Source organism: Falco cherrug, chromosome 17 (assembly GCF_023634085.1).
Source record: "Falco cherrug isolate bFalChe1 chromosome 17, bFalChe1.pri, whole genome shotgun sequence".
Classification (NCBI taxonomy): domain Eukaryota; kingdom Metazoa; phylum Chordata; class Aves; order Falconiformes; family Falconidae; genus Falco; species Falco cherrug.
Genome location: NC_073713.1, coordinates 4,463,744 through 4,489,360, shown reverse-complemented (window position 1 = coordinate 4,489,360; position 25,617 = coordinate 4,463,744). Strand labels below are relative to the sequence as shown.

Here is a 25,617-nt window from a genome sequence, read left to right as displayed (position 1 = left end):
AAGCAGCATTCAAATGATTTAAATCTGTCTTACAGTTAAATAGTTTTTCACTAATCTTCTTATACAGGTATGAAAGACTACTATTTAAGCCAAAGAACAAGGAGCTGAGGAAGAGACCATCAACTATTTTATGCTGGGGAGCAATTCTCTAACCTTTCTTTGGCAAAATCTCACTGAAACAGGTCTGTGTAATTTTCAGTACTTGACTTCAGTTAAATATCTATGTTTTAGATAAAAGTCAAAGCCAAGATAAATTAAGTCCTGACAGCACTTGGCAGACAATGCCTCAAAACAAGGATGATACTGCAAAGTTGAACAAATTCTAAATATCAATCTGGGAATAAAGAGCAGACTGATTTGCCAGCCCAGAATTTTATTTTTCAGGAGGGAAATTCCTATCCTTTGTTTATACTTCCCTTTGGAACAGTTTGCAGTTACTAGTCTCCCCGTTACTTAATACCAAGTATCAAATATACAACATATGAATTAAAAAGACTCCCCAAAGAAAACTGATTTTATTATTTCCTGTTGCATATCTTTGGGCTAACCAAGGTCTTTAACAGCTCAATTAGAGAAAGCCTTGGAAAAGCCAAATAAATTTGCCTTGCTTAGCTTGCCAATACTGACAATGCTTTCCTATTTGCTGTAGCTTTTATAAACAGAAAGCATGCCATACAGAAATCATAAAAGATGAGCTGTTCAGACTTTAATATTTGAAGCAAAGTAGAGAAACATTTTATTTCTAAGCCTCCAGGCCTTATACACTTGCTTTCGTGAGCAGATGAGAGTCTGTATACTTCAACGCATTACTAATTCAATCAAACGCAGAGAAGGGCTTTCCTACACGTGTGTGCGTATGCACACATGCACGCACACACAGACAAGCTAGAGAAGCAGAATGTGTGGAGACCTCATTTATAGCAAGTGCCAGAGATCAAGGAGGGAAAAGGAATTTCATACAATAAACAAAAATGATTGCAAGTCCCAGAATAAACAAATATTTGCAGCTGGAATAAGCATGTGATCAAACTCACAATCCCCTCTCTGCCCAAAAGGCAGTTTATTTTGATGTCACCAACAGCAGCTGGAGGAGAGCCAGGAAAGAAAGGAAATGCACAGATTTTTCTTTTTCCAAGCAATTATTTGAAATTATTTTCCAATTAGTTCTGTGTGCCCCACGCTTCTTTGTGGTCTTTGAAACCAAGTTTTCCTAAAACTTTCAGTGGACGCAGAAATGAATGGTAAACTTTATAACAATATTGAGAATTCTCCCCTCAATATATATTATTTTTATATTTTTTGCTCTAATTGAGGACATCACTTTGCACTGGCACACCATAAACTGCCACCACTGGTTTGGTCTAACATCCCCCTTGCAGCATTTATAGGGAACACTGATCACGATTACAACGTGGTAAACAGAGACAGGTCTCCAAAGTTAATCATAATAAATAGTTAATATTCCTAATGTATTTGCTTCAAGGCATAAATTATTCTACCTTACCAGAAGCCTTTTTATGCCATGATTTATCAAATGTGAATACAGGGTGAAAAATTCCGAATCATCAAAAACACTGAAATAAAATGGACTATTAAAAGCTACTTCCAATACACACAAACACACCTTTGACTAATTTAATGAAACCTAAAGACACACCATCTTCAGGATCTAGCACTACGAAGCACAAGTACAATATTCTGGCTCTACTACCCATTTCCATTTGTGCTTGCCAAATGCACCGGGCCAATTCAAAACAGCAATACACATAATGTAGGGCTGTTCTCAAAGGAATTCAAAGGGACAAGTATGCTCTTTTGCAATTCAATAAACCACTTTTTCTCACGCTCAAGTGGTGACCTCCTCTTAAATACACAAGTCACTGAAGAGAAGGTGCAGCCAAAATCCAGGGTTTGTCAGATAAAATAATCTACATTTAAAGAGGCATGACCAGACAACGTAAACCTCAAAATTCTGTTCCTATAAAAGAAAAAAACAAAAAACCAAAAACAACAGGGGGTGGGGGGGAAGGAACTGGTGCTGTGGCCAAAACTTTGGTGCAGTTGAAGAACAAGGACAGACCAATGTCTGAGGCTCAGTCAACAGAAACTCAAAACAGGTTTTCAGCATCTCTTAATGAATGCACTCAGATGCGTAACGCCGCACAGCAGGATATCAGGATGGCGGCCATATGTAGCCCCAGTTGCCTACCAGATGCATTCTTGAATAGCTGGGATAGGGTCTCATATCAAAAGTATTCCCCCAGATCTAACACTGATTACATGTGATTTTACAGAAGACCATCCTGCCTATCCATAAAATGGGACTAATTATACCTGTCACGTCTGCAAAGAGCTTTAAGTCCAAGTCTGAGCAGCACAAGACTCAAGCACTGTCTACTACAGGGGTCATAACATGAGGCAATATACATCACAACTTTGCTGGGGAGGAAAGAAATTTCACCTGGTTCGGAACAGGAAAGTTTGTAGACAAGAGAATAAAGTCCAAGAACGTGGGGTTTTAACCTTGGGTGCCTGCTGCTGCAAAAGATGGGAGGAGAAAGCCAGCCTCAGTTTGCGGGCCAAGAGCAAAGGCCACAAAGTGGCAGGTCAGACAGTGGAGTCACTCAAACATGGCATCTTTCTAACCTAAATTGTCTCTTAACTTAGCACACTAGGCATGGAGTTTTTCCGAGAGACGTTTTGCCTGCTCAGATCGCTTCCTAATAATTATTTTTTTCATATGTTTATCTTGCTGAAGTCATTTCTATGTAGTTCAACTATAGAGAGAGATGGGGAAGAACTACCAGGTTTCTAGGTTCCATTTTTAGGAGGAAAAAAGAAAAAAAAATAATTTAAATCTTAAAAGACTAACAAAAAGGAATAACCAAGCTGCAAAACAACATGGAGAAAGTGCCCTTTTACTCCTAGAAGTACAGAGGATGGGTTAGAATTCACAAAATCCAATAATATTCTGTTCTACATCTCATTTCAGCTAGCATATGCTTTAAGTTAAATACATTAGTCCCCTTGATATCAATGGGGCTGCTTGTGTTGAAGGTTCAGCAACCATCAGAACACTGTCCTAAATCAAGTGCATCTGCAACTTCACTGAACAGCGTTTATGAAGAAAACTGCTGCTGAAATGTTTGGCTTTCTGTGTCTCCAGAAGTGCGAAGGCTTGTAAATATAACTGTAGCAAAGCCTACTACACTTCAGAGCATTCACTTTCCCATGTAGTCATCGTAGCTCAGCAGAATCCATCCTCGCATCTGGCAACCGCAAGTCTGAGCCTGTAAACCCACACTGCGGCTGGCTTGCTTCACTTCTATTGCAGATAAACTACGCAAAGGACTTTTTCAAATGTATTTTAAAAACAAGATGCTCAAATATTTTGACTTTGACACAAACCGGGTTATTAGCAAAGAAAAGGAAACGGAGCAAACAATAAAAAAACTCTTTAAACAAAACTGTCAGGAAGACTACCACTCTGAAGTCCTGTTGGACTCAAATGCAAAATTTTGATGTCAGGGATTGTATTATTTTCTTCTGAAGTGCTGTTAAATACCTTGTTACCCCCCAGACATACGTTTTAAAGTTAGTGAATGTACAAATTATGTTAAGGGAGTCACAGTGATCACTAAGAAAGGCTGAAGAAATTTCTAACCAATCTGTCACAAAATGCAAGTGAATCACAATATGCACGCGTTAGTTTCAAGAGGCTATGTATTGATCAGATGTCCTCACAGCCACAAAAGTATTCATTCAGCCAGTGCCTTAAAAATGTCCTTCAGTGATTCAGGTTCATCATCTCAAATAATACTCTACAACACGTAGCAGATTCCTCCTGTCACCTGTCACTGTTATTTACTTACACAGGAACATAAAAACGATCATATCGGTGACTAAAACAGCCCGCAAACTGACAACTGCCTGATCCTTCTATCTCTGCACCCCACCCCCTTTTTTTTTTCCTTAAAAAGCAGCAAAAAATCTTATTTAGGACATTTCAGCTACAAATGAAGTCACTGTGTTTCCAAGGCCACAGGTTAGCTGGTAGTTCCTTGAAGCTTTCAAGGGAGTAACAAAAAGAGAAAAAAACCCAAAAACCAAAGCAACACATTAACATCAGAGGCACAGAAAATTAATTTGTTTTTAAAACTACCTTGAGCCAGCATGTTTTTTTCCACTGTACTGCTTCAAGCCCTGTCATGTTTGTTACATTAAGTTCTGCAAACCTCACATCACGAGCCATATAATGAAAGATTTTTTCTGAAAGGAAAAAATTAATTTAAAAGCAGTGTGCAAGAGCAGTGCTTTACCTGTTCAAAAAAGAAACACAACCCACTATCATCAACATCCATGAAAAATGAAAATTTCTTTTTAAGAATGATCTCTGGAAGGCAGAAAACGATAAAGTCCCGTGGGGGAAGATAAATAAATAAATAAAACTATTTGCAGAGTCTTGGTTAACATACCAAAGATTTGTGCAGTTAGCAGATCTCCATTTATAACGCCAGTGTTTTTCTCTGAGACTACAGGGATTGGAATTAGCTCTAAAAGTTTTCCCATATTGACATCTATTACAGGACTTGGGAAACCTTGTAACCACTACACTGTTGCTGACTTCAGTTTGGTTCTACCAGATGATGCCTGCTTCTTCCTAAATGCTGAACAATTTCAAATCCATTTTAAGTCAGCAGGAGCACAACTGCCAGTGCTGCAGGAAGATACACCCGGAAATTAAATGTAATTTTTGCTGAAATTAATACTAACACTCCTGCTATTACTGCTGGTCTGAGGTTAGAGTAGTAGCTGTGATTTCATCCCTGGCCTTCTCAAAGTTGTCTGGGTGTAGAATTGGGTTAAGGAGCAACAACACGTGCAAAGGGACTGGCAGACAGGAGGGGACAGCAAGAGGCAGTGAGAAGATTATAATCTCGTGCTGTAGCTCAGTTGCAGCTGAAATAGCTTGATGGATCATAGCTTATTATAATAACCAAACACTATGGTGTTGACATAGTTACATACATGTCATTTACATTACAACAGACTCAAGTGTCAGCTACGTACAATTTCAATTGAGTATTATATCAAACTCATTGGATGAAAGTGTTAAAAAATTCCCTCTGCTGGAAAAAAGCACCATGAGTCAAACAATCAATGTGCCTGTCAAAACGAAAAATGGAAAAGAAGGTCGCATAACAATAAGTTGCTTTTAAATTGCACTTGGATGGCGTGTAACAGTGCAATTATATTAAGTAATGAATTGATGATGGGCTTTTAAAAAAAACCAACAAACAAATACAACTACTAATCATCTACTACAGATTTTAAAAATAAGGATGAGTCTACCCAGAGGAAGAAAGAAAAGCCAAAACACTTTCCACAGATGCAGAAAAAAATGGAACAGATGGTAACTCTTACAGAAGAGTGTATTTGTGCTGAACAAACATAAATGTTTTTGGTCAATAACATTTCAACTGTCAGAAACAAGATTTATAAAAATTACTTCCTCAAAGATTCAACCCTATCCCTAAAATTATGCCATTCAGAAACTCTGTTGAGTTATTAAGATTAAGAAAATTAAGGTTGCAGGTACCCTCTTCCTGGCAAATCACATTTAAAGTTAAACGCCACTCACCTCGGTAGGTGACTGCTCAGCAACAGAAATTTTTTAACACATTTCATACTTAACATACTGGATTCTATACGACACAGATGTCACACTACAGACCAGGTTTCAGGTGTGCCAGGCAATGTACAGGACTCCTGCACCCAAAGTATACGCTCCCATTTCAATCGCCCATATAAATACACTGGCCAGTTCTTCAAAGGACAGCCGCAACAAAACTACTCAATGGCGGTTTAACCAAAAGAACTTCAGAGATTTCCACGGGGGGGAGGGGAAACAAACCAACCCAAACCCTAGTTTTGGTTCTACAGTCAAATGAAGGAAGGGGTCGGGGGAAAAAAAAAAATAAGAGGAAAAAAAAAAAAAGCAAAAGAAAAGCAACTGCCAAGTGAAAAAAAAATATACAGGTAACTGGATAAAGTGTTTTTCTTCCATTTTTTATAACCTTTATCACTTCAATACAAAGGACATCTCAAAGATAAATTTTACTTTTTTAAAAAGCAAACACATTGGATTGGAACTATTTTTTTACTTCTATTTAGATGCGAATTCTAGTAGAGCCATAGGAAGCAGGCGACAAGTTCTGTTCACTGGGCTTGGCATCTCTAAAGCTCAACTAGATTCTAGATTTCTCCCTTACAGTGGAAGGATCGCCACACTTTTGCTGTCAGTCAGAAAAAGATAAGTCATCCTCCAAGGTTTTCTGAATATTAGGGTCTGTTCCCTGAAGTTCTGACAAATCAGGAATGAATTCAGTGACCCAGAAAACCATTCTGGAACATGCCAGCCATATGCTTACTTAAAGTAAGTAGGAGGCAGCAAATTAATATGCAAGTGTTTTCACAATTATCGTCACAAGTAAGGCATATCCAAAGCATATAAGGAATCAAGGACGTGTTTCACACTGTTTTTGGTTGATCACTCAAGTTCATGAAAAATATATGTACTTTATATACGCATATATCCCACTTAGATTATACCTAGGTCATGAGAAAGAAACCAGCAACTTCTAGGTCGTTTCCCAGATCCAAACTATTACCATGGCTAGGCTTGAAACACGGTGTCATGCACTCACTAAAATACCGGAAGAGACCAGGTGACAATACTTGTCCTATCTTCAAGCTCTCCTTTGAGCGCAGTTTGGAAAATAAAACAGCAAACATCCCCTTCCGCTCTGTCAATATGCCCCCCAAAGCTGACATTATAATGTAACAGCCCTTTTAAAAAAAAAAAAAAATTAATTGTTATAATACTGTTTCAACAAAAGTGCTTTAGAAATTTACATCAGTAACTTTATTACAAAAACACAGCCACAGGCATGTGATTTATTTGATCAGAAGCTGGTTCGGAGCATGCATACAGAAACACTTTGCGTGGGTCTTCTGTTGATCAGTCTTACTATAAATTAGGAACGCTAGATGAAAACAAGTTTTATCTTTTGGCTAAATGGGATGTTCTTAAGCAAATTTGTCTCATCAGTCATTCGCTTTTCCTGCTCATCTTGCTTCAAAGTAGTATTTGGGGCTATTTAAAGCAACGGTGATTTTGAAGAGATGTCAAACCCTCATACATCAAAGGAGGTGAAAACTTTAACTGCTCTGTCAACACTTCCTCCAAAGGATGGACATCACAACAACGAAGCAAGGTTTATTAAAGCTACTTCAGAGAGATTTATCCCCATTTCCAAAACATGGCTATTTAATCTCCCTCTTCTACATTAGGAAGAAAAAAGAAAAAAGCAACTTAAAAAAGGTTCTAATAACACAGGCTAAATAAATAAATAATTTCAAATTAAAAAACAATAATAATTTGACAACTACTTTTTAACCGTAATAAAGGTTTATTTTCCACAACATTAGAAATTCAAAGTTCAAATTCAACCTTCAGGTTCTGCTAAAGAAAATTAGCCTATTCCGAGGTATACTCTTTGCAGTTTGACAAAGAAAGATATTCAGTGAAATTAATGAGACACCTCTGCCACACATCAGTAAAAGACACAGATTTGATAAATACCTCTAAGAAATGTAACGGCAATGAACGAAAGGCAGCCACAGAGAGATTCAGGGCTGAAATATCAAGTCTCACCACAGCCACGTGGAATACAACGGTCCCACTGGTAGGCACTGGGTACTGGGGTAACAGACACTGCAGACCCAGGAGAGCAGCCGTACCCCAGCTGCCCCTGTTCACTGTCCGGCATGGCAGGCTGCAACTGGTAAATCTGGGTTTGCCAGAAAGTACCAACTGGAACTGGATCTGATGAGGCTCAAATACGTTTCCTTTCTGCTGACTCTTCTGCTTTAATAAAGTGACACCTTAAACTGACTTGTCCATTTCTTTGAAGACAGTCAGAGCCTTGATGGAATCACCTCCCCTTGATGAGCATACCCCAACGGAAAGCGATTTTCGGCACTTGCAGACCTGAACCTAGGTGTTTTAATGACCATGTTGCTGACCTCTGGAGAAAGCATCCCAGAGGTGGAACTCACTACAGAGGGTTAGCAGAGTCCAAGTAACATTTACATCACAAAGAAGTTGTTTCAACAAACTCTGAGCAGGGTTCACACAGCCCTTATGGCCACTGGCAGGTGGCTGTTCCGCTTCCTGTGCTATCCCTCTTGTAGAATGGCTGAGCTGCCATCACAAGGCACTGATACCCCACCTGGTGTGTAGTTTTCCACCTCCACTAAATTCTAAGATCTTGTAAAGAACGTCTTTTATCCTACCACATATAGGAAAAGGAAGAGACTACCAAACCGATGATTTTGTAACAGTCCTCCAGGCAGTAAAAGCCTTGACACCATGCACAGTTTATTTTACTATGGCACCAGGTTTTTAAATCACATCACATTCAATGTGCATGTTGATACACAATGAAATTTACTTCAGAACACTAACTATTCTCCTGAATACGATCAAAGTGGTGTCATTTAGCAAAATCGGGGAAGCACAAAGTTCTAGCGGGAGAGGAGGGGAAGAAAAAAAAAAAAAAAAGTGTTGCTTTATGTCTCCCCCAGAAGGCATGCAGTTGTGTTTACATTTAAAGCTTATTTGGCCTTTGTAACCAAAACCAACCCTCATTAAACACTTTCACAAGGCCATTTTATATAGTGAAGAAAGCCTCTTTAAGTCTACATTTTAAGATTCAGACTAGTCACCCAGATTGCCTCCCTATCTTGCACTATCCTGCAGTTCTGACATACTCAACCACTTCTCCATGTTCTAAAAACTAGTTTTAAGAAACAAATTTATTAATGGCAAGTCCACGTAGATTTTTGAGTTTTGAATCTCTTAATCTTCATAAAGCTTCATATAAATTGACAATATTTTTCTCTGTTGCGTGAAAGAACTTCACACCACAAAGAACTTAATAACCTCAGTAAAAACCCCTTTCCTTTACATGCTTCTTATCATTTGCACTAAATACATTACAAATACCAACATTTAGCATCCTGGAAGGAGATTATCCAGCCATATATCTGGGATAGAGTGAAAACACAGGAAACTGGTAGAGGCTGAACATTCACTGCACATTTTTCTACCACCTATACATTTAAGCAGCAAATGTAGTAGTCTATACAAATTTATTGCTTAAAACTTTTAACACCATTTCCTTAGTAACTTGGAAAAAAAGGAAAGAAAAAGGCAGTATAGCAGAGAGGAAGAATGGGGGAGGAGAAACATTTATTGCTTTCTCTCTACGTGAATGTTCATTCACAAGGTGACTGATTGTCATTGAGAGAAGTGGGACAGACAGCAAGAAATTCTGACACGCTGTTTTATTTAATGGGGATGTATATCCACATTTCAATCAGACTGTTCCCAATGAGACTGGAGAAGATGAAAGTAGAATCAGAGCAGAAGAAAAATTCTCACTGTTTGTATACATTCACAATTTTTCTTTCTGTAAAATTGCAGCATCTGCTAGACGAATGAGACTAATATAAGTTAGAAAGATGCAAACAAGCTTAGAAAAGGCAAGCCATTCTACATGGCCCCCCCCTGCATATTTCAAGGGTTTTTTTCATTTCTCTTTTATATAAATCTACACTTGAGCATTTGTTTCACTTCAAATTTTTAAGATCTGCAGTTATACATATGCTTATGGGGAATACAAGTATTTGTTGAAAAAGCATTAATAACACAAATAAACAGAATGCTCATTGCAATCCCTACACAGGTCCACCTGGAAGACAGCAAATCCAACAGCAACGTCCACGGTATCAGGAGTCATGCCTGGAAAAGTCCAGCGCATTTTTTCTCCCTCTAAAGTCTTTTCATTTCAACATCTTCCACCAGTGCTGAAAGGCATGATGTACTCTTCCAGAAACTCCATCTTAAAGCTACTTTCGCCCAGGTTTAAGATAACAGTATGTTCCATGTTATTTCCCCACACACACCCTTCCACTACAAATCAGGTTTTCAACAAAACTATGGCACCTCTGACATAATTTCTTCATCCTCACTCACTAATTACTGTTTCAAAAGTTTGTTATTTCAGAGGAGAACTAGGACTTTGAAAGAAAATTTTACACTAGATTTTACTAGAGAGCAATTTTTCCAGCCCAGTAGTTGACCTGGCATGCATTTCCATCTCCTAGGAGGGTAAGAGAAACCTAACAGCTTGAAGGCTGCAGGTAAAAAGTTGAGAGAGATTTTCAAGTGCTAGTTGCTACTGAGACCTTCAGCCCCTGAAACATTAAAATCTCTTTATAACATAAAAAAGAAGGAAACAAACAGTCACAAAAAGGTGGGACAAACAGAAGAAAAGGAAAGTGTAAATCAGTTTGGCCAGGGCAATGCTGGAAGATGTATACAAGTACTTAATAGAGTTAAATGTTCAAAAGAAGAAAATAATTTCCCTGTAAATTCAGACACAGAGGTGGTAAACAGCACCGTATGTCATACCATATGTCAGTCAGCAAACAACCTTAACAAATCACCTTTCAAAAAGCATTCTCTAAAGCTACGTGTCATCCATATTTCCCCGCACAAATGGAAACTATCTTACTTTAAGCAGCAATACCAAGAAAATTCACACGGTGTTCAAACATTAATCCTTTCAAAGGTCAGGCAAATCAGCCCACAATGCCCGAGGGCAAAGAAACTAGTGCCACTGACAGATGCCGAGCTAGACTGCACACTTACTGAACTGACATACTACCCCCACTTAAAAACAAAATTGATTTGGGTGGTGGGTTTTTTTTGCCACTGTCTTAACTGACAAGAACAACCTGAGTTCTTAGGAGTTATTGATTTATTAGACTTGCTGAACTGAGGCCTGCTAAACCAACTGGAAAAAAAATAATCCAAGCATTGCTTTCATGTGTTTTACAAGGTCTGTTGGTCCAAAAGGAAGGGTTAGTCTCTGAACACCACATAGACTAGTCGGATTTAGAATATGCAACATTTGGGAAGAGAACCAATTGACTATGATGTTATTTTGGAAAATTAAATATAACAGCAAGATCCTTCAGATCTATCCTTCATACACAGTTACTGTCTAGTCCCTCAAACAGCACTTTGTCTAGCAACTTGCCAGCAAATTTCAGGCAAGAATTAAAAGACTTAAAAGCTAATACTTTAACTCATCTATCCATGCCCATGCATTAACATGTCAAATCCCACTATCTTAACTTCCAAATGTCCTTATGGATAGGTAAACTATCAGTAACGCTCATAATGCTAATTAGGGATGAGACTTTACTTTGTTTCAAGAAGATACTATAGTGTCTCCACTCTCAAAGAAGTTTGCTAGATGCAGCACGAAGGAGGCCTTCCAGGAAGGGGAAAAAAGCCCTCTGTCAGGGTATGTAGGAGCACCACACGCGTATGCACACACTGAGGCCCAGAAACTAATTCCAGGCATTAAAAAAAAAACCAAACAAAACACCAACCTCAAAACACATAACAAACCTTTCCTGTATGTTGTTTTCACTTTTTTCACTTCACGTAATATATTTGTATATTTGTAAAAGTAGCATGAAAAACTCGTGAAAGGTATCCAAGTTCATACACCCCAGTGTTATTTTTAACCAGGAGCATTTTTGCAGTGTATCCTTCAGAAAGGCATCAGATCTCTGCCTCTCTGAAAGCTTATCCCATTGGATCTCACATATCAGTTATCAGATTATCAGACACAGATGGTCCAGAATCATGTGGTTACTGAATTACCGATACCTTTCCTTATTGCCAAAGTACCTAAGAAATTACAATACACTTACTGACTCGTTTGTTGATGTCCAATTTTTCACTCTGAACACTTGAGTAGCTTCCAGAAGCCCAGTAACACAATTCATAGCAGGGAGACCTATAGGTTTTATTCTTCACACATTGTATAGGTTATAGGGCTGCAGTTCCCTGACTTGGAAATGTTCTGCCCTCTTTCAAATCAAGATTTACTGCTCTCATGTATCAAAAATGCAAGAGAACAGAATGCCTAAGCCCAGCATAGGAAAACACGTTACTTGCAAAATTTTGCTAATGCAAATCTCTACAGTATTTTGTACGTAACACTAGACTAGACAGTTCAGAACTCCAAAAACTTCTAACAACTTTCCCAAATGGACATTTTATTCACATTTTGTATTCAAAACAAATCACAGTATTCATATTGTCCCCTGAGTCAGCCCAAGTCACTGCATTTCTAACAAATTAAAGACAGACATTTAAATCGCTTCACAGATTTCTCCTCTGAATGCATGTACCAAACAATTAGGAACTTTTAAACCACAGCAGGGAATGCTGAAAAGACCTTCACCCAAACAAAGCTGTAAGCACCATGCTGTCAGCAAGTTCTTCTGAGATGACAAGGTCACCAGGTTAAGTATAACAAGGTTTTCTGGCATTAGTTACAGGACTCTGCTGACTTAGCTGTTCGTACTGAAGAATTCTTCAAACCTGTTTAACGGGTTGTCAGTTTTCTACTTTGCAAGCTATTCCACGTTCATTCCTCATGCAAATCGGTGCAATCTCCAGCAGAAGTTACAACACCTTACACCAAAGATGGAGTCTGTTATAAACACACCTGTCAGGGGCTACTCATTATTTTGAATCATCCCTGTTGGTGAACAACTATTTTGAGTTTACCAAGAGTATTAAACACTTTGACCTTGGGTCTGTTATGTCAGAATCTAACACAGACGTGAATGCTGTGATGTATCGATGAGTTTCTCGTGACAGCTAGCATTTTGAGTCCCTTATCTTCAGCAGTAACAAGTTCACATAGTTATATTTATTAATGAATACTCCTATTGTTTGTGAGAAAAATGCACGATTCACAAAGCTTCGCTGTTCTCCAGACTCTGCTCACAGTGGGTTGTTTAGAGATCGTCACCTTTAGATTACACCTCCTGCTGAACCGTTTTCCCAGATGAGTTGAACAGTCTCAGTTTTATCTTGCCACTTTTATTTTATTCTCCAAACGAAGGCTACAGGTTTTCAGACAGGAATGTACTCTCTAAACTTGTTTTAGAACTTAAATCAACAATTATCTACGAAAAACCTTGAAAATCAAACATCTACATAAATTCCTCCTCTTCTCCTTATTTTAAATCTTATAAAGAATTAGGAATAAAGGCAGACAGAGAGACACTTTCTATCTATTTATTGTGTGTTCTATAGACTGTAAAGTCATATGCTTTTATTTGCCGCCTCTAACACAAAAGCTGTGACCCAGGTTTTCTGATGTGCAATTTTGCATACCTGCTCCCACACACCACTCTCAGAGGCGCGCACACACACACAAACCTTTAGCACTTTGCACCTAGAGGAATATTCAAAAGGGAAATTCCAACATGCGTATGTATAAGTTAACACTTACACATTATACAGGTTGAAAATCTGAAACTACACAAAGAATTTAGAACTACCTTTCTTTAAGTATGCACATTTTTAGAAATTTTAATGCATAAACGAGAAGCAACACAGCCTCGAGAACTAACCAAAGCACGCAGGGCCAGGAATTTCTGAGCAACTGTCCCAGCAGTCACTGACAACATGGCCCTTAGCAAATCCTCTAACGTGTCCATGTTAAGGAGTTCCTTGTCCAAAAGGGTAGGGAATATTTTTAAGTTTAAGTCTCTCAAAGGACTATTATGAAGATTAATTAAGGTCTGAGCAGTGCTTTGAAGATCAAAACTGCTATGCTGTTATTTATTATTAAAGAACAACAAAGTACATTCTTGTTGTCTATAATTCAACTTCATAGAGAAAACAGTGAAATAGCACATGTGCTCAAGTACATAAATTAATTCTCCCTGCCCCAACAAGCTGCAATTTGCATAACTGCATTTTTAGTCACCAAAACCCCATCAGTAAATCTATACTCATCCCTTTGAAATATTTTAAAGGCCTTAAGGAATATAACCAATATAGTTTCTCTTCTGATTATTTTCCAGGATAAGCTTTTCCTATCAGATATTTCTGCCTCCGTTCAGCAATGCCTTTTATCCCATGCAGAGCCCTAGGATTACTCACATGCTCACATCAGACATACTCTAAAATGTTTTGCTAAATCAGAAATTCAATACCTATTTTGGATGTTTCCACTCAAAAAGAGGAGAGTGACAGCATGGCATGGTGGATAATTTTTTTTTTTTTTTTTTTTTTGGGGGGGGGGGGCGGGGGGGGGCGGGGGAAGTCACAGTCATTTTGGAGCTCTGTGTTCCTCATGGGCTTTCCTCATCAGAAAGATTACTAATCTACATGGCCAAGTATTTCACAAAAATGTCCATTACTGGAATCTATGTAGAAATACTATGCCGCACAGGGTATCACTAATTTTCACTCCCTTCAAATGCACACACACACACACACACACTGTAAATCATTTACTAGAAATGATACTATATTTCAATTATATTTGTATTCTTAAAACGTGGAATCATCTGCATTTTGGCAGCATCTCCACAAAACCACAAAAAGTGAGTAGTATTAACAAATACTTAACAAAGTAATTTAAAAAATTTCCAGAATAACTACTCCCAAGTCTTGCCACCACAAGCACATTTTCCTGATTCAGACAGTTACAGCAGAAGATAAGAGTTCCCCAGCATCCCAGCACCAGGATGTACCAGTGCAAATATTTAAAGAAAACAAGAATACAAGCTGTTGGACCTAGAGGGTAGGGAGCACTGAAAACTGACGTAACCTGGACAGCTACCACTGCCCTTACACTTTAAAGAAATTGCTAACAAAGGGTCCAGTATCTGCAAGATGATGACCATCTTTCCAGTGTGTCAGCCAGTGTCATCTCTTTACAGGAAATACTTAAATTTTATTGGATTACTTGTTGGCTCTATTCCCATTACCTTAGTTTGCACTCCTAAGATTCTTAAAATCTGCAGCACATTCTTATTAAAAACACAGATACCAGATTGTGAACTTCTGTACTTTTTAGACTGCTTTCAGGAGAAAGTTGTGTTATATTTAGCAGCCATATGGCATCCCTCCTCCACACACATGTTTTCTAGCTATAAGAACTGACACATTAAGTTTTCTAAAACACTAATCTATATGTTTTCATTCCCAATTTTAATCTTAGAAGTTAACTGCAATTTAATTTTTAAACTCAGTATTTGACCAACAAGAAATGCAAAGGTACCTATAGCAAATTATGCAATCAAGGAAAAGTTTTCTTGTAATCTAGGTGAAAATGCTCAGAAAGCTACTATGCTGTACTCTAGACAGCTAAATTCTTCCTGAATTAATACAATATGGCTACATAACTAAATAGCCAAATGTATTGGCTTCCTTATGCAATTTGCAATTGCTCTGTGTATGGATGACTGAAAATATTAGGTAAAGAATACTTCCTATGGTGAAATCTTTTTAAAAAATGATAGGTCACTCGCGGATTTCAAGCTGTTGTACATCTTAACAGTGGATGAAGCAAAAAGCACGGTGACAACCAACGAGTACACTGTAAAGAACTTCAGAAATACAAGGGCAACCACCATAGTTTTCTCATGCTCTTGGGAGCCAGGTTTACATACTGCCTGGAAGACTGAAAGCTGAATTTCCCTGTAACACAGCCTAATTTCACAGAGACTGCAGCCAAAAGTTAGAAAGAGGACAACAGTTTTAAGGAGCAAGAGGAGCCATTTGAGATACACTGTCGTCTGGGCACGCTGAAAAGGCAGGCTGAACGTACAACACAAACAGTCTACATAAACTTTACCTGCTGGTCACCCTGTCATGCGTGCACCCCTTAGGAAAAAATGGGGGGGAAAGGGATTGAAGACCCCTAACAATTTAACACTCCAAAAAAAGAAATGGACTGTTTTCCCCTCCAACAGTGAGAGGAAATACTTATCTGTCAACTAAACCATGCCTGATTGCTACTCTGTTTTCTGGTATCTAGAGCTTTTTCAGTTTCTTCTGTGCTCTTCTGAGACTGGGGACCAAAAGAATACCCCAAGTGATGCTCTGTGAGGCCAAGCTGGCTGCAGCCACCTGAACATCACGTCTCTGCCGACCGACGCGATGACCACCTTCTCTGACAGTGACTGAACAAAGCCCAGCAGTAGAACACCAGATGCCAGAACTCGTACCGTGCCCCTGCTTCAATGGCGCTGACCTCCTGCCAGCTTTCTCAGGAGTCACAGGTTGCAAGGCAGACCTGATCCAATTCCTGAGGGACTATGTGGGGCAACCCCCAGCCTTTCCCGTCTGTCAGACATGAACATTACATGCATGCCTGAACACACTTACAAGTTGCATGTACAGGCTGAGAAATATAAATGAACAACTGTGTTTTTTCCAGCTGGTGTGTTATGTTCATTACTGAAGGAAAAATAATAAACACTCAATACTGTGGTTTCTCTCCCTCCTCATGAAGCAATTTAGAGAGTATGTTCTTTCAGTACAGCCCATCCTATCTTTAAGCCTTGTAAAATTCATGAAGGTGAATGATAAGGCACAAATTGCTGCCTGAAGCAGAACCTTCATGCTGGACAATCCACCGGAGACTGTAACCCTCAACGTGCCAGTCAACATATTTTGCAGAAAAGAAACAATTTCTTCAGAGCACTGATTATTCCCTCCCATCTTCCCAGAGACCAGCTATCACAGAATGAAAAATAATTGTGAAGTCAGAACACCACCAAGAAGCAGGGGAAACAAATGGCTTCATAGGCCAGAATGATTTGCACAGAACATTTGAGAGAGAACAGAATGTTTAAGGATGTAATCAATCATTAAGATTTCTTTAAAGAGAAAAAAAAAAAAAAGACAAAAAGCACACACACTCATTTGCTTGAAGCTTACTCAGTGGGGGAAAAAAAAAAAAAAGTGATAGACTAACCACTCCTGCATACTTGATTATCAAATCAGAGCTTGGTGGGAAGAACAAGTAAGGAAGTCTTCCAATTAACTAACTTTTTTTTTTTTTCTTACTTTAAATGTGGTTGTTGAACATTGCTGTAGAAAGATGTAGGGAAAAGCAGATCTCTGGTCTTCTGGCAGTTTTTCCCATTCTTGAACAATTCCTCCTTCAGATGCACAGCCACAGAGGTTCAAAGGTCCCCGCAGCCTTTGTTCTCAGTTCCAGAGTAGTTACAAACAAACTTTTGTTCCTGTTTCTTCAATGAAACAGGCTGCAGCAGTTACCACTGACTGAACTTTACAGCTGAAGCTTGCCTTGTGCATCATTCAGCTGAAGGACTATGGAATCTCATTTACACTTCCAAGAATAAATTATCAGAACTTTTTCTGAAATAAACTACTGCTTACTGAATCAACTTCTAGCAAACATATTACACTTCCACAGATACACAGAAGCGAGGAAGGATCAACACACTTTCGTATAAAGACTGTATAAAAGAATTTTTTTCCTTTTATCTGAATGTAATATTTATAGCTATTGCTCATTTATTTGTGAGTTTTATAATAAAATTGTACACATTTTACATTTTAGTGCAAAAGTGCCACCTGTCAGCAATTTTTAAAATAATACACTGACACATACATGTACTGCAAATAAACAATGATACCCAAACAGCAATTTTTATGGTTTACATCCCAGCCAGAGTGTAAGGGATGAGACTATGATGATCACATGGGCAAGCTATGGAAACCAACTACTAAAATATATTCATATTCCATCAAAAGCTGATATGGAAATGGTTAATAAAATTTGTAAAGATTCTATCAGATTGTATCAGCTGCTATTTAAATCTGGTAGAAAAAATAGCAAGGTGCATTATTGAGCAGGATAACAGGCTTTTTGAATTAAAAATAAATTGAAAAAAATACTGAAATTACCCTTTTAAAAGACTGATTGCTCCTAGCAGGTGGGAGCTGACTCTAGAAATACTTCTCGTAAAACACACAACACAAAAGGTATCAATCAGTACACTGACTGGCTATTATGAAATCTAATGAAGACATTCATGAATCATAACAAGGAGTAAAAGGGTAAATAACAGCAAATATTCAAAGGCTCTTGCCATAATTAAAATTATCCTCAAACAGGGGTTGTCCAGCTACATTCTTCTTCATAATAGCCATGCTTATGCTCCTAGTGAAGTCAGTAAGAATACATCCAAATTGTTACATTTGGATTTGGAAAACTAGTTTTCACACTGGCACCAAAAAAAGCCACCAAACTGCTTTCAAAACACCAAGCACCATATCTTGTCATTTCCCCCATAGCCCTCACATGCACCTTGACCATTCCGAGTACTGAGACAAAAGGTCACCTCCCAAATGCCAGGAAACACTGTTACTGAAATAAATATTAAAAAAAAAAAAAAACCAAAAACAAACCAAAAAAACCCCCACAGAAATCTTACCTTTGCCATTTTAATAGACATTTGTTTCGTCAGTGATAGAAGTCTCAGATAACAAAATACACAGAGGATTATACGCTATTTTCTTAAAGAAGCAAGAATTTTCAAACCACCTGTAAGAACCTAACACCTTGCCATCAAAGTTATTTTTAGCAAAACAGATTACCTCAATCTGCCAGTAAGTGACAACAAAGCTTTTAGAATACCACCTTTCATACTTGTATCTTAAAAGTAAGTTACCAGTAGTAATGAAATCGGCATCATTCTTCTCTACAACTGGATTTTGGGGCCATGGCTGGGGGACCACTACTACGTCCGCGTACTGCTGAACTACCCACTGACGTCAATTTGAAACACAGCATGTGATGTCACATGAGCAAACTTCTTCTGTAAAAAATTTCCACCTGTTTGTGACTTTGGGCTTGTTGTAAGGTAGAAAAGATGGAGCGAGACAAAATTAAAGTAACACAGGACTGACAACTTGCTCAACTAGCATAAAGCCTCTTAAAAAGTAGACTAGCACCCACAAGCACAATTTGCTGTGACAGAACAGCGCTTAGCATCACCTGACCCTTATGTTACAGATCCACTACCTGGAGATCTAAGGCTGTAAACTCAGGCTGTGGCTGACCAAGTGTTCCTCCATCCAACAAACAACCTCAGGGATATTTAAACATTTAATTTGACCATGAAATCCATAGGATGCCAGGCTCCAAACTTCTTGTGGTCCTGGTTTAATGAATTAACTGCGGAAACACCACTTTCTCCGATTCTTAAAAAGTTACGATGGATACAAAAATCAATGCTTTCGACCCACAAACACCATAGGCTGAGATGTGGACAAGCAAAAGCACTGGGCACACCATGAAGGGAACGGAGGAGCAGCAACTGCAGCTTCTTCATCAGCAACTGAGATGACAAGAGGATGAATGATTCATTGAGCAGTAGTTTAGGCTGAACTATTGCTTCAACTCCTGACTTCAAGCCACATCAACAGGACATGCTCAAAATGTTGCAACTCAGCTGCAGAAACAAGACTAAAAGAAAATAAAGGTTCTTAAAACAATGATTTTAAAAGGTGGAGATTTAGGGGTACTTCCTTTTCTAAACCACCAGTTAAAAGACAGGAGCCACTGAGCCATATTCTCACCTGTTACAAGATTCACAGATAACACTACGAACCCCAGAACTACACCCATGTCACTAAGCACAGAGCAAACGAACATCCAGCGAGTAATAACAGTCAGATGTCATAGTCATCACTTGACAATACCATCTAAATGTATTCACATAATTAGTATAATGATAGTTAATATTGTGTTTAATCAAAAAGCAAGACAATAACATAAGGAAGCATATACATGGCACATTTACCAAACTGATTACAGTAAACCTGGTAGCATTGGTTTATCAGCTTAAACAATCAGTAGCTAATTAACTGTGCATTTAACAACTAGCTAGTAAAGTTTCTTCCCAGGGAAAATCAGATTGGAAAAGTCAACATCAGCTTAAATACGATTAACTTCCTGTCCCACTGCTGGTAAAGCAAATCCAATTTACTAAATAGTTTAAAGGGCAGGTTTTTAATTATTTTGCACGCTGCCGAAGAACCTAACACCACATACACACAAATGTAATAAGGTGATCTACTCAAGTATATATAGACTCCAGCAACACAAAACACCACTTAAATAAAACACACAAAGGCTTCTTAACATGCTCAACAACGGCCCCAGCCTAGTAAATCGTACTGCAGAAGCCCCCAAGGATGTTAGCCAGAATCGTTACGGCAGGGAAACCACGTAGAGTTGCAGCATATATTATATGCAACAATACACTAACTTGCAGCGCTTCTTTCAGACTCTTCCATTACTTCATTACTTCCTTTTTCTAAAACAATCTCTAGGAAACAAATATACAGCAAAGAAATAAAGTCTTCTGAGTAAGATTTACATATTTTACATGGTTTCAACTGGCGTGCATACACACCTAGGAACATACACACACAGACTGCTTAATCTATAAAGTGTTTTACAGAGCAGAAATCGAGGCAATGCAGAAAAACGGTGTGCGAGAAACATAGCAAGTCACCAACAGAAGTAAAAGTAGGATTCAAATGAGCAGCTCATAGCTGTATCAGTGGAGTGACAGCTTTGCTGCCTTCCTACACTTTTTACCCAACACAATAGTTAAAAATTGAAAATTTAGGTTTTCCAACTTTAATTGTTCAGCACCAAACAATTTGTTTGCAGCTACAACATGGATTTAAAACAAAACAAAACCCCCACAGAATTAAAGTTGAAAAGAAAGTTTCAACCAAACCGGCTGAGAATTGCTAAATGACTGCTGACCTGCAGCATTATATCCTCAGGTTATGCGATTCTCCAAATGCTAGTTGGCTGGAAGACCTAATCTGCATAACAATAACTACAAAAAAATGGCTTCCCTTTAGCGTCCTCAGTATGCACATCCCTTCTCTCGCATTGGCTAACAGCACACAGCCAGCCTGCTCAAAGGATTAGCATAAGAATAGAAATCACTGTGAAAATCCACATGCTGACCAGACTTGTTGACCTGCTTCACCCCAGATGCCAAATTGACTTATTTTTCCAAGGAAAACACTTGTGGACTTTAGAAGTTGATAAACACTTCAATTTGTTTCTTTCATATCATGGTATTAGACACCCCGAGGGCAGCTACCAGACCCAAACAGTGAATCTGAACAACTTTCACTGTTGTAGGCACAGACATCAAATCCGTGCTCACATTCAAGTTCAAATTCTTGCCCAAGTCCTGTGGAGGAGAATGGGTTTGTCAAGACCCTTCTCAGCTCGGACCTACCATGTCCAGCCCCTCACCAACAAGCTCACAGACTCTGCTGGTACAAAATGCGCTGCTGCAACCCACTAAAGGCTGAAACCTTAGAAGCTGCAGTTCAAGAGCACAGCTGGGAGAGGGAACTGGCCCCGCACCTGCACACGCTGCACCTGCCAGAAGCCACCCATACTTACAGTCCCACGAGAGCAATTAGTCCAGGTTTTTGCAAGTATAATTTACAAATCTACCTACGTCTCTTTATATCTTCTTCCCTTTCTGCCCTCACCCTGGGCTCAGCCAAAATGGTATCGAGCCAACAACTGTGAAACAATAGCACTTGCCATGGTCGCAGCCACTGGAATCAGATACAACTACTGCACGGATAAGAATATTTTGAGAGGAAGCACAAATGAAAATAATCCCCCAGTTCACGAAGAGGCCAACGTGTTCCTCTCATTTGTGGAAAGAAGGACGTAAAAGCCAAGGGAACCCATACCAATTTTTCTCTCCTATACAAAATCTTCTAGCCACAATAAAGTATGAAAAACATAATTTATTTTTGTAAATATGTATACTCGGTTCCTGCAAAACACTGAACTTTTGTATAAATGTATTACAATATTTGACGTGTTTGTTTTGAAATGGGGGAAGTTGACTGGAATCATCCTCGTAATGTGGTCTGACACTTCATGCAAAACAATGCATTCAAACAGCAAAATGACATTTCCTTTTCAGAAGTTCACAAAAGAAACAGAAGCCCAGGGGAAAATGGCTAAAGTAGCACTATTTCCCTTTCTGTTAGATGTCCTCCACTCCCTCTGGGATCTTCTCCCCAACCAGTATGTCACCACTGCAAACCTTCCCCCTTCAATTCAGCGACATCATCACTTCCCTCACTTTGCATTACAGAAAAATAGAGTACTAAGAACTGGGACACTGATATTTCACAACCCATCACCAAGTGGCACAAAAACACTGCACCATCCAGCTGCAAACCGTACACAAAACCTAAAAAGTAAAATAATTACCCAGCAGTACTTCTGCTGGCCTACCTCAGATGCTCTTTGTTTCTTAAAAAACTTGATAAATATACTTTAAACAAACAAATCCAAGATTAAGACCCCAAGCTGAAAGATTGAACAATAATTTGCTTCTGGCAATGAACTAATATTTCCGTACATTATGCACCGTATTAATACCACATTAACACTAGTAGTTCCGTTGTTTCCCCAAATAATCAGTTTTACAGAACGTATGTTGCCAGACTCATGCCATTCGCCCCTGCCCCTTCATCATGTCAATCACTATATGCCCTCAAAGGAATAAAATTTTGATTCTTCCAGATAGCTCCTATACATTCAAACATTACAAAACCATCAGCTACACAAGGGTACACACCCTGGTACAGCACAAGCAACCTCAGATAAGTTCCGTTAAAATAAATCAGTCCAAGCACATGCACTCTTTGATTGCTCTTTTATCATGAGAAAGATGTAATATTTTACTTACCAGTCAAAATAAATTGTTCACTCAAGGCTAATCTAATTTTGCAAAACGAGAAAAGACATCTGTGCAGCAGGAAAGAAACTGCATGGTTCTAAATAAATGCGTGCAGGACATTTGTCCCTGTTCTGTAGAAAATGGGATCTATCCCATGCACAAACCTCAAACACTTGAACTAGGTATTCTTTTAAGAGTCTTGGAAGCTTATTCATTCTTTTCCATGTCAAAGAGGAGTGTCCGGTCACCTTTGGATAACGCACTTTAGGTTTATAGCTCTTTCTTGAAACAAAATAGCATGTTTTAAGCTGTGACCTTCTTGCCTTTTCCCTTCTTCCTCTAAATTGCATTCTTACCAATGACAGTATCAACCAACACAACAAACTGGACGCCCATCCCCAGTGAAGGTTGTCCGAGCCTCTGTCCAAAGTGCTGTTTTCTGTACTATCTTGTGTGGAAGTACAGAGATGTAACAACAAATTACTCATTCCTATCACCTTCTGACAATTCAACAGCCATCGGTCCGGTCTGGAGCAGCAGTTTGCAACACGAGCCAGGCTCTCAGGGGAGAAAGAGATGGGACGCATTGTTTGTGAAAGGAAAAACGTAAGCGAGTACATAAATGCAGGTTTCAAAGGTTAATTTACCTTTTTCTCAAGCTGAAGCCCTTGCTCACTCCGAGGTCCAAATGTGCAATGGATCTTTCCTCTAAAGACCCTGCACCGCTACCCTTCGCTCACCTCCCCATTGCAATCTGGTGGGAAAGCTAGCCAAGGTCTTCCAGAAAAAACACCTCCAGGGTGCGGAACGCCCGTGGGGCGCCCCTCCATGTCACACGGCTCCCCAGCGCCCAGATGTCACCGGCCGAGCACCCCGGGCGACCCCAGCAGAACCCGGGGGCGTTCGCTGCACCTGAAAAGGTCTAACAAGGCATTAAAAAAAGGCCACATGAAACCCTCCACAAAGGCCAGCCCGCACAATGGAGGAGAGGGCCAAGCACAAAGCCGGGCTGGCCAGGGAGCGCACCGCCGGGTCTTCCCCGCGCCCGAGCAGCGGGGGGAACGGCACACGCAGGCTGGAATCCCAATTATCCCTTCTTGCCCAAATCCCAATTAATTATCCCTTCTTGCCCAACAAACGATTTTTCGGCGATAAGGCGAATCGATCCACCTCAGAGACCTGCCCTGGAGGACGGCGACGGAACGCGTGCTGGTAATCGCGGGCGGGGGAGGGGGGACATACAAACAAAAAAAGCCGCCAGAGAGAGCCAGGACTCGTTTTATTTGTTTGTTTTCCCCCGCTCCCTCACGGCGGGGCTGAAAGGCACCGGCCGCCTCCGTTGGCGGCAACGGCCGAAACGCTGGCGGGGCTGCCGCGCGCGCCCCCTCCCCTCACCCACCCCCCGGCGCCGCCTATCGCGACGTGCGGGCCGCTATCGCGACAGGACCCCGTCCCCCCCACCTCAGCCCTTCCCCTCCCCGCCACTCACCTCGCTCCGCCACCGCGGGGGCCGAGCCCGGGCGCCCCTACCGCCGCCTACCAGCCGCGTCCCGCCGCCATGGCCGCCGCCGCCGCAGGTGAGGAGACGACGGGGAACGAGCCGCGGGGAAGGGCCCGGGCGCCGCTGGGTGAGGGGGAACCGCGGCCGGCACACGCCCCCCTCGCACACGCTCCCCGGCTCAGAGAAAGGCTCCCCGGCCCATGCGCGGTGCCGCCGCTCCCTGGCTCCTCCCCGAAGCCGGGACAGGGCGGGCCGGGGCCGGGGCGGAGGGTGGGCAGCGGCGGGAAGGGCCGCCCACCTGCCCGGGGCTGGGCGCGAACCGGCGGCCGCGGGGCTGCGGCGGGGCTCGGCTCGGCGGGGGCTGCGCGGGAAGGGCGGGAGCGCGGGGGGCTGGGGCTGGGCCGAGGGCGGCCCACCGCACCTGGGCTCTGCTCAGGGGGAGGCCTCACCGTGCGCCCCGGGGGATGCCCGAGGTGTGGCGTCCGGCCGGGCTGGGGAAGGGTTCGCGTCGGTGCGAGGGGGGAGGCCGCAGCGGGGCTGTTGAGGGGTGAGGGCAGGTGGCGCTGGGCGGGGTGCTGGGCCGCAGGAGGGACGGGGACTGGGGTGTGCAGCAGCCGCTGCCTGTGCTGGGGGTGAGGCAGTGGCTGTTCGGGCAGCTGTGCTGGAGGGAGCGTACCCAGAGTTTTGCCAGAGGTCCTCAAGTTTGTTTCTTGTTGCGATTGTATTATTATTTCTATTATGGCCAGGCACGCTCCTTCTCTGAGGGATGGGTCCTAGCCAGGAGGGACATACGTCAGGCACCTGCCTGGACCAGAGCCCTCCCGCCTCCACTGGGTTAGTGCAAGAATGAAAGTCAAGAAGTTGGTCAAGAAAAACAGGCAAGAAGTTAGTCAAGAACTTAATCAAGAAAGACAGGCAAGAAATTAGTCAAGAAGGGTGCTTTACCTCAAAGGGCTTGTTTACCTACAAACAGGCTACTTGCACACCCTGTTCACAATACAGAGCCTTCCCATCTGGATTAGCTTCAAATGTATTAAACCTGGTCTTGAGGCAGTGTTGTTTTATCAGAAAAAGTTAATTGTAACTTAAATTAAATGAGGTTTAAGTGTTCACCGCAAACCCCTTCCTCCAGATAAGCACCTTGTTGAACGGAAGGTCCCACAGTGCTTTGGTAGAGATGTTACCCTGGTGTTGTGTTTCTGTTGCTGCCCCTAAACACTTTATGATTTGCCTTTATAGATGCTTTATTGTATCGCTGGCATTTTCAGAAACACGTGACTTGATTTTGCTAGCAATAGGCAATGCTGAAAATCTGTCCTGGTCGTTAGGCCATTTGGTGACCACAGAGGTTAAAAATCTGTTTGCTAGTGTTTATT

At 40.8% G+C, this 25,617-nt stretch overlaps 1 protein-coding gene across 3 annotated transcripts in view; it reads right to left on the bottom strand.

Moving 5' to 3' along the window:
• ARHGAP32 (Rho GTPase activating protein 32) overlaps positions 1–24,449 on the bottom strand; it is a 259,327-nt gene extending 234,878 nt beyond the window's left edge. For all 3 annotated transcript variants that reach the window (XM_055728664.1, XM_055728663.1, XM_055728665.1), the window contains exon 1: positions 24,230–24,449. The gene's annotated coding sequence lies outside the window, so the exon portion shown is untranslated. The remainder of the gene's footprint in view (positions 1–24,229) is intronic.
• Between the last annotated feature and the right edge of the window lie 1,168 nt (positions 24,450–25,617).